The 10611-nt window shown below is 43.7% G+C and overlaps 1 pseudogene; it reads right to left on the reverse strand.

Annotated features, from left to right (window-relative positions):
• Positions 1-353: 353 nt before the first annotated feature.
• On the reverse strand, positions 354-1292 carry LOC104858241 (annotated as a pseudogene).
• Between the last annotated feature and the right edge of the window lie 9319 nt (positions 1293-10611).

Genomic DNA, 10611 nt, shown 5'->3' on the forward strand with positions numbered 1-10611 from the left:
TTGAGGAGGATTCTTAGTAATGTGTTTTTTACTGTAATATTTAAGTATTCAAATTTTAAACAAAGGCTTTGATCACACAAAACATTCAAAAGGTCTGCAAAGGTTTCCTCATAATGCATTTCAATATGTCCATAATAATAAAATATTGTCTCCAAAACGACAATAATATCAGGCGCAATTTTTTATTGCAAAGGTGAGATGAAGTAAAAATATATATATTAGAACACATAACCATTATAAGGCCACATTTAAAATGTAAATATCTTAAATGTTATTTCTACTTTCTGAGGCCTCAATATTAAATATTTTTCTACTCCATATCCACTGCTGAATATACTTAGTCAGAACTTTACCTACATTGTTTTAGAGCAGAACTTCCCAGCCACTCTCTTCAGGGCCCCCAGAACCTCCTTGTTCCTCAGGCTGTAGATCACTGGGTTGAACACTGGGGTGAGGATGGTGTAGAAGACAGCCACCAATTTGTCCTCTGCTGGAGACCGCAGGGTTTTGGGGCGGAGATAAGTGAAAACAAAGGGTGCATAGTAAAAAGTTACCACAGTGAGGTGGGCACTGCAGGTGGAATAGGCTATCTTCCTGCCTTACTGTGAGCGCATGCGGTAGACAGCAAGGAGCACTTTTCCGTAGGAACCCAGGATGACCAAGAAAGGAAACAGGAGAAAGATGATGATGCTGAAGAACACAAAATACTCATAGACCTTGATGTCCCCACAGGCCAGAGTCAGCATGGCTGGGATATCACAGTAGAAATGATCGATAGCCCTGGACCTGCAGTAAGGAATGTGTAGGACATAGAATGTGTGAGCACAGGAGTTGACAATACCCATGGCCCAGGATCCCAGGATCATCAGCACACACACTCTTCTGTTCATGCGGATGGGGTAGTGCAGAGGGAAGCAAATAGCCACATAGCGATCATAGGACATAGACATCAAGAGCAGTCCTTCTGAACCTGCTAAAGTTGCGAAGAAGAAACACTGAACCCCACACCCAAGGAAGGAGATGGACTTGTTCCCAAACAGGAAACCGGAAGCCATCTTGGGCACAGTGGTGCAGATGTAAATGAGGTCCATGAGGGAGAGCTGACTGAGCAGGAAGTACATGGGTGTGTGGAGCTGAGCGTCCAGGAGGATGAGCAGGACCATGGACAGGTTGCCAGTCAGGGCCATCAGGAAGATGGGGACTGTGAGAGTGAAGAGGAAAAGACCAAGGCTTGATGGGGGGAACAGGCCCAGGAGGATGAAGTCAGTGGAGGTCTGATTGTAATTTTCCATTTGGCATTTGTTTAACTTTCCTGAGATTTCCTGCCATGATGAGGGACATATAGATAAAAAGTTATTTCAATTCTTTATTTCATTGACACTCATGCATTCTAGTATCACATCTCTTTTAATATTAAGAAACTATTTTCAAAAATCAGCTACAGTTTTTGCTTGGTACATATATCCAAAAATACATGGGGGAATATGATATATGATTCCATGAATTGATGAAAATGATATATTTTTATAATGCTTTGCTCAAATAAGATAATCTATTTGTTATTACTATGAGATGTTGCCCCTTAGGACTCTAAAAATCAGTGGAATTATCTAAATGATGGTGTCAGATGTTAATATACTTGTAAAGAGCCCTAACGAAGAGTTTTCCTCCTTTCTGATGTCTGATTATTTTTTAAATTATTTTTGCATAACAAAATGATATTTAATTTTGCATTTTCAGACATTTAATAAGGAATTTAAAGCTCTAGTAATAGATACAAAAGTCTCAAAAAGCAAACAATAACACCCAAAAGTCCCCTCCAAGTGTTTGGCACAGTTGAGCCATTCTCTGTGCTGGAGATCCCCTGGGTGTCCTGAAGAGCTGGACCACAGCAACCTTCCCCATCAACATTCAGACAGACGCCTTCACAGGAAGTCAAGGAACCCACTGGCTCCTGGGTCCTGCATCAAATGTGTGACCATACATTTATCTCACGTCCACATATAAGACCTCCGTCAAGAGCCAATAGACTTGAATTTACAGCAGTGTACCATCCAGTCCGACTGCCCAGGACCCGTGCATCCTCCATTGTACCAAGAAGTCCTGAGGCCACTGTGCCAAGGCACTGAATCCTTTATCTCTCTTCCAGTGTTGCCATAAAGATTTCTAGTAAAGTTCAAAGTTGACGTAATTCCTCCTGTTATTTTAATATATGATATATTATGATCACCTTGGTGCTATATAGGCAATTTTTTGCAGTTATTTAAAAATATATGAAAGCAAGGAACACAACATTTTTAGGATTTGAAGAGCATGGTGTATATATGACTGTTCATATTCCTGTATCCTGAATCTTCTATCTCTGGAAGCCCAGAAAGATGGGTCCTCAACCACACAGAAATAAGCCTGGTCCTGGAGTCCTGAGAGAGGAGGAGCAAAGCCCTGGACCTCATCTTGAGGACCTGGGTCAGGCTGGGAGGTACCATGCTTCCCAGGTGCACAACTCTGGCAGAGTCAGAGAGAATTCCAGGTCCTCACACACAGGACGGTTGGCTCAGGGGGACAGGGCCCGCGGCCCCTCCTGACCTGGACCTAGGACGAGCCTGGCCAGCCCCAACAGCCCACGCATGAGGGGTCCACATAGGGCTGCTGTTGTTGCCCTGACAGCAAGGCGGCACAGTGGGTGCAGTGGGGAGACAGAGGCTCCTGGGCCCTCCCGTCCCAGGGAAGTCTGAGCTATACACTTCAATAGGTGTCTTTACATTTAGAAAACACTCTCACCCCAGTGCTGCTTCACTGGAATGTGGTGTTTAAAAATCAATAACTCTTAGAAGAAGCTTTAGTGAAAAGCCCTATCAGATAGTGTTTTATAAAACACTTAGGAAAAGCTTTCATAATCAACAGATTCATGTGAGTTAAAATACTGTGGAGAGAAAAAAGCTTTCCCTTTAGATCTCCTTGTACTAATAGGGGGAAAAAAAACAAAGCAGTGAGCTAGAGAAACAGAGAAATCTGTGTTCCAGAAACACAAGGAGAAGCAGACTCTCTGAAGCTCCTTCCTCCTTCAGATGACAGAGGCACAGCCCAAGCACCCGCAGGGTCCCCCTGTCCCTGTTCCAACCTGCACCCCCTGCACACCAGGCCTTGTTCAGCAGTCAGGGCAAAAGCTTTTCCCACTGGGAAAGGGCAGCGCCTGTGCCTTAACCTCCACGTCCACTTCATCTCTGAACTGCTCCTTTCCCACACAGACTCCTGCACCCATTCGCTAAGTTGGATTAGGTGTGGAGTTAAGTATGGGACGGGGGGTCACATAGGGATCCTTTCCACTGCAGACAGCGATCAGCAGGGCCAACAGGGCCTGTCAAGGGATCCACATCTGTTCCAGCACCTCCTGGGCCTGCAGGAAATATTCCTACTCCCGGGGATCCTCATGCAACTCACTAGGGTCAGACTCAGGAAGGTTCAAATTGTCCCCACGGTTTCCCTGCCAGGAGGTGAGCACAGGTCTGGATCTGATGCCCCTGCTCATTGCACACGAAGACCATTTAATGGGAAGCATGGATTCTCCTGTAAATATCTAGTGCATTTAAAACTCAGAGAAATTTCATAATTTAAATAATTTGAGTTCATATATAATTTTAATTTATATTGTACATATATTGTTATTTAAAGCAGGCATAATTTCAAAACGAGACAATAATTGAATGTATACCACAGCCTTGTGATATTTATATATCGAGAAATATAATTTATAGATAACATCAGCCATTCTCTGGGTTTATCAGTCTCATTATCAACTCTCCTTAAGTGTTTGGAATCACTCTCACCTTTTCCCACATTTTATGATAATTTATTGTTCAGATATAAACCACCTTCATATTTCAATAATAATGTGTTTAATGAGCATGTTCAAGTCTCCACATTTTAAGGAAAAATCCATCACTAATGTAGCATCTGTCTATATGTGTCTAAGCTTGAAAACCATGTTAGCCAAATAAAATTTCCTTTAACAATGTCTTGTTAAAAAAAATAAAAGTCTACTTGTAGCCCTTGCTCCTCCTATTATGTTACCTTAAGCACCTTCTGCAGCGTGTGGGCTCCCCGGCTGCTGCACATGGATGCACCCAGTCCCCAGCCCTCTCCCCGCCTAACCCAAGGGCCCCAGGCCAGGCCAGACCTGCAGAGCAGAGCTCTTCCTGCTTCCCAGCACCTCCACAGTCCTACGCACCTCAAATCTGGCTGCTGTATTGACCCCGGAGCCTGAGTCCCGCTGTCCTTACCAGGGGCTTGGAGGCCCGCAGGCTCCCAGGAAAGTCCTGTGGGACCTGGACCATGGGGGCCGCTGAGGCTGCAGGCTGGGCCTGGGCCAGGACAGGAGGAGCCTGCGGGTGCTCTGTGCTTTCAGGGCCAAGCAGGTCCTTCCTGGGGATCCCAGGGTTCCGCTCAGACTCTCCAGGGTCCTGCATCTCACAGTCTGGTGGGACCCTGTGAGTAAATATTCCTCCTTTGTCCCATGATGCTTGGATGCATCTCCATGGGTTTCCCAGCTTTGATTTTCCTGGGGAGAAAACTTACTGCACTACAGTGAAATACGATGACTTTAACATGAACGCCCTGCAAGAAGATTTTTAAGTTGTCTGGCATTATAGCATGCATTTGTAATTTGTTTTATGTTGTATTTATGATCAAGTTGGTTTCATGTTGTTAATAATTATTATGTCATGGCAAATAATACTAAGTTTTAAAATGGATAACAAAGAATTCCCATTCGTCACATTAGTGGGATGTGTTTTAGGACACATGGATATTACATGTCATTGCAGATGAAATGTTAAAAGTTCTGCGATGTTTTTTTCATGATCTGTCATAATTGAGGTAATGATACATTTCCAGGAATGTGATCCTACTGGCTTACTATAGGTCTTTTTCTTTGTTATTGTCATAAACTGTATGTTAGATACAATGAATGGTTTAATTATTTGTTCTGGTGCTATGCAATTTCATTCAGCGGATTCACATTTTTGTGCAATCACAGACACCAGTCAGCTCCCAAACTTCTCATCATGCAGAGCTCAGACTCACAGCAGAAAGAGAAGCTGCTCATTCTGCCTCCTGTTGTCCCATTAACTCCGTTGTTCTGCTTTTACCAATTATTTCTTCTAAGTTTCTTCTAAATATTGAATTATGCAGTGTTTGCCTTTCTTAGTCTGACTTACTGTACTTCAAATAATGTTCGCACCATTCATCCTTAGAGCATGTATCACAGTTTAATTCCTTTTGAAGGCCAAATAATTCCCCCTGGATGTACATAGCTTCTCTACTTTTCATTCATCTTCTCGTATTGGTTTGCATTCGAACTTCTGGCTTTTGTGAATGATGTGGTTGTAAACTTTGGAGCAGCAAAGTTATTTGAGAGCCAATTCTTGAATGCCCTGGATATGTGTTTTATGCATAACATGCTGGGGAGCTGCCACACTTTTTTCACAGTGGATCACAACTTTAAATTCCCCTCAGAAAAGTCTCAAGATTCTCCTACTTGCCGACATTCTTGGCACCCAAGCCAACACCTGGTCTTTCCTCTCCCTCTATCCTTTCTTCTTTACCTTTTAATGGCAGGTTTCCAGGGGGGTATGAAGGTTCTCCTTACTGAAGCTCTCATTTCCTGTCTTCTGGAAAAGTGGACCACGCTCCCATGTGCTTGTTGGTCACGTGCACGTCTCCCTCAGGAAGATGTGCCTTCCACTCAAGTGCCTATTTCTGGACTGTGCAGGGCAGTGAACCTAGAGCCTCACACCCGCTGCCCAGGGCCCCACCACTGAGCTACCCCTGACCTTTGCTTTGTTTATAAAGATTGTGTACTTGCTTCTCGAGTCACTGTTGCCATTCAGAAAGAATTTATTTATATGCTACTGTTTTTATGCCGATAATTTATGCAAACACTTCTCCGAGTCCATGGATTGTCCTTTCCCTCCATTGAAAATGTTCCTGGTGGAGTTATTTTGTTGAACTGACGAAGTATTGTGTGTCTATTTTTATGCCTGTGCTTTTGCTATCTTACTGGTGAGGTCTTTGCTAAAATGTATGTTATAAAGATTATATATAAATACTGTATTTCTCTCAAGAGTTCTGTATCTTTAATGATTATATTCAAGGCTTTAATCCATATTCAGAAAATTTAATATATATATTAGAATGGTTGAAATTGAATTGTTTCATGTTAACTCCAAGTTTGTCTAGCATATTTGTTGAAAATGCTGATTTTCCCATTGAATAATATTAGCACATTTGTGGAAAACAATACTTACCTTTATGTGATTGTCTTGCTGGGCTTTACTTTCTGGTCACTTGGGTCCTGTGTCTTTTTCTCACTACCACACGCTTCATTACTGTTGCTTCACAGGTGAGTTTAAAATCAGAAACTCTAAGTGATCGCACTCCTGGGACTCTAAAGTTACTTCCATGCTTGAGTTCCCTGCCTTTGAACCCAGTCCCAGAACATGACGCAGTGCACTCAGAGGGCTGGGCTCAGCCTTCCCCACAGCACCGGACAGTTTGGTTTGCAAACAGGCTGAGGTCCTTCATTTGGTGTGGGACGCAGAGCATCACCGGGATTTCTAGGTGGAAGAAGATGTCAGAGTTGATCACGCCTGTGTCCATTACCATGCTTGGGTTCCCTGCCTTTGAACCCAGTCCGAGAACATGACCCGGTGCACTCAAAGGACTGGGCTCAGACTTCCCCATAGCACAGGACAGGTTGGGTTGCAAAGGGGCTGAGGTCCTTCATTTGGTGTGGGACGCAGAGCATCACCGGGATTTCTAGGTGGTAGAAGACGTCAGAGATGATCAAGCCTGTGTCCATTCCAGTCACATTCATGTCTGCACGAGCCCAGACAGGAAGTCACACAGATGTGTGACTCTGAGGCTTAAGGGATCTGGTCCCAGGCCCAGGGCAGCCTCTTCCTGTGAGGACACCCTGACCTCACATCAGCCCTGCAGGCAGGAGCCCAGCTCAGTACCTTGGTCTGCTCTGAGCATCATGACTGAGCGCTCACAGATCCCCAGCACAGCACACCAGGGAAGGTGGCAGCTGAGGAGCCACAGCCAGGCCAAGGTGCTGTGCAGAAGCCTGGGCTGAGGGACTGGTGCCTCCCACAGGAGCCTCACACCGGCCTGGCCTGGGCACTGGGGTTTAGACTTAGTTCATCCTAAGGGAAGAGAGAAGGGTACAGGACCTGAATAAATACAATGACCGTGTTCGTGAGTGTAAGTGCACAGTGTATTTGTGACACTAAAACCTTTCTCTTCGGTCTACTTTCATTTTCCACTAAAGCCCACAACTCCTTAATGAGTAGCACATTTACCTATTTTGAAAACATATTCCCAAAATTCACTGATAATAACCCAGAAAAAGAAGACATGAGAACACTTGATTCAGCAGGGGAAATAGAGATGTGTTCGTGAGTGTAAGTGCACAGTGTATTTGTGACACTAAAACCTTTCTCTTCGGTCTACTTTCATTTTCCACTAAAGCCCACAACTCCTTAATGAGTAGCACATTTACCTATTTTGAAAACATATTCCCAAAATTCACTGATAATAACCCAGAAAAAGAAGACATGAGAACACTTGATTCAGCAGGGGAAATAGAGATCATTTAAGACACTGAGGACACCCTGACCCCATGTGAGCCTCTCAGGCATGAGCCTGGCTCAGTAACTTGGTCTGCTCTGAGTATCCTGACTGAGCGCTCACAGCTCCCCAGCCCAACACACCAGGGAAGGCGGCAACTGAGGAGCCACAGCCAGGCCAAGGTGCTGTGCAGAAGCCTGAGCTGAGGGACTGGCACCTCCCACAGGAGCCACACTGTCCTGGCCTTGGTACTGGGGCTTGGGCTTAGTTCACCCTAAGGGGAGAGAGAAGGGTCCAGATAAAGGACATTAATGTTCGTGAGTGTAAGTGCACAGTGTATTTGTGACACTAAAACCTTTCTCTTCGGTCTACTTTCATTTTCCACTAAAGCCCACAACTCCTTAATGAGTAGCACATTTACCTATTTTGAAAACATATTCCCAAAATTCACTGATAATAACCCAGAAAAAGAAGACATGAGAACACTTGATTCAGCAGGGGAAATAGAGATCATTTAAGACTGTTTTATATTTCTTCTTTCTTTAGTCCACTCTCAGGACGCAGAATTTCCAGTATCCATGCTGAGTCAAATAAACTCTTCGCTGTGTGAATCTCAGCCACAGCCTTAGCACAGGAGCCTAGTCCATGGTGCCAGACTTTCCCTGGAGCTCAGGGTCATCGGTGCATTAAGGGTGCTAACATCCACCCGGGACTCGTGGATGCCATAGGGACAAGGTCACCAAGTGTCCTTCTGTCCCCTTCTGTGGCATCCAGAGGGGCACAGGTGGCCTCTGCAGGACTGTTCCTCAGGCACATACTGGGCCTTGTGTGTTCTTGGAGTGTTTCCTCTGCTTCTCCATAGTCCAGTGAGATCCTGCCCTCCTTCCTTCTGCCACTGTCCCTGCAGTGCTGGGATGGAACCTAAGGCTTTGCGTTGGCTGAGAAAGTGCTCCAACACTGAACTGCACCCAGTGCATTTTGTTGTTATTATCATTTTTTTCCTTTGTTACTGGGGGTCAAACTTAGGACCTGCACTTGTAAGGCAGGCAGTCACCACTTTGCTAAATCCCCGGCCCTTGTTATTATCAAGAAGATGATGATTTTAAATTTTGAGACAGGGTATTAATTTTTTCAAAGTGCCTTAGAGTTCACAATCTTCATACCCCTGGGAAGAGAGGCATGTGCTGCCAAGCCAGGCCCTGACTTTTTTAGCCATTTGTATACTTTCAGTTTACAACAGATGAGTTATACACATGTTTTCAGCAAAGGTGCATGGATATTCTGTCCCCGATTCCATTTGGCTGCCATTGAGAGTGTGACTGGAGACAGAGATGTTCAGTGCAGTATTTGCCTGTTGAGTTTAATCACTAAATATCTCGTTTTTCCGGCAAATGGTGAAATTCTGTGATATGAGGGCAGTGTGTGAAGAGCAGGCAGCCGACTTCTTCCCTAAGGAGCTGCTCAGTTATCACACATTCCCTATGGTGGACCAAGGGTGCATCAGCTGTATTTCCACGGATGTCCAACATTCTGTCTAAAGTGGCTCACACTGAGGGAGGGGGACTTGACTGAGGCCACATATAAATCATATCATACGGTTAATATGTAAGCAACAAAATTTCCCTTATTATATCTTAGCTTATCATTATATTATTTAAAAAATACTATGTGTCCAACTCTAATAGTTGAATAGCAACTCCTGGCATGGTGTAAGTTCTCAGCCTGGACCGGAGATCAGCCTGTGCTGCTCCCTGGCCACACCAAACTGAAGCTATTGATCTGCTCACAGCAAAAAGTCCACCAGAGGTCCCTGGATGGCATGAACATCACAGACTCACAAAATTGTCTCCACGGTGTGGACCTGGTCTGGAGAACTGGTTATTTGCTTCCCCTCTGCCCTCCTCCCAGGCTCTGCAGACTGAGCCACGCACCCGGACTCGCTCTGCAGCCTAAATTCTTTCCTCTGCGCAGCACACAGCTTGGCTGGAGGAGTGTAGGGGCCGCCTGAGTCTGAGTAAGCAGCTGGACTCAAGCTTATGAACAGAGACCTCGCCTAAGCCAAACCCTCAGCCCGAGTCAGCAGGAGGGAATGTGTGACTGAAGTTATCTCCTTGGAATGAGGCGTCGACGCGGGAGCAGCCTTTGCGGGAGCTTGCAGCAGAGCCCTGGACAGCAGAGGTAGATGATCCTGCAGTGCGATTCCTAAATAATCCGTTGATAATGTATAACATGACGTTCAATCGCATCTCATTGTTCGTCTTCCCAAACCTAAGACTTTACCCTGTCATAGCGTTCTTATTAAATGAGCTCCATAGGATTAACTTAGGTAGAGGTAGAAGAACCTGCAGGGCATGTCTTTATCTTCCATTAGCACATTATTAATGGTTCTCACGACTTAGATCATCTTTCATTTTTCCAAATCATATTACTCATCCTGCCCTAGAGCTGCTAATAAAGTGATTCCTTGGGATTAATCTGGATTAATGAAATATGGGAGCTATAAAGATAAATTTTCTCTAGGCTGATATAAGGACCTCTAGATTTTTCATGTCAGGGCCTAACTCATAAATTTAATATCTAAAATATAGGCATTATTTCCACATTTATATTTCATTGATCAATAAGTAAAAAGTCAATATATGAAAATAATGATGTAATCTCAACTTGAACTTATGCATTTCTAAGCTAATTATAAAAATTGAAAAAAGCACTCAGTTTTACAACACTGCAGAGAAATTATATATGTATATATATATATGTGTATATATATAGATATGTATAAATATAGGCATTATTTCCACATTTATATTTCATTGATCAATAAGTAAAAAGTCAATATATGAAAATAATGATGTAATCTCAACTTGAACTTATGCATTTCTAAGCTAATTATAAAAATTGAAAAAAGCACTCAGTTTTACAACACTGCAGAGAAATTATATATGTATATATATATATGTGTATATATATAGATATGTATAT

Source organism: Fukomys damarensis, unplaced genomic scaffold, assembly GCF_012274545.1.
Source record: "Fukomys damarensis isolate Sample0158 unplaced genomic scaffold, DMR_v1.0_HiC HiC_scaffold_3, whole genome shotgun sequence".
NCBI lineage: Eukaryota > Metazoa > Chordata > Mammalia > Rodentia > Bathyergidae > Fukomys > Fukomys damarensis.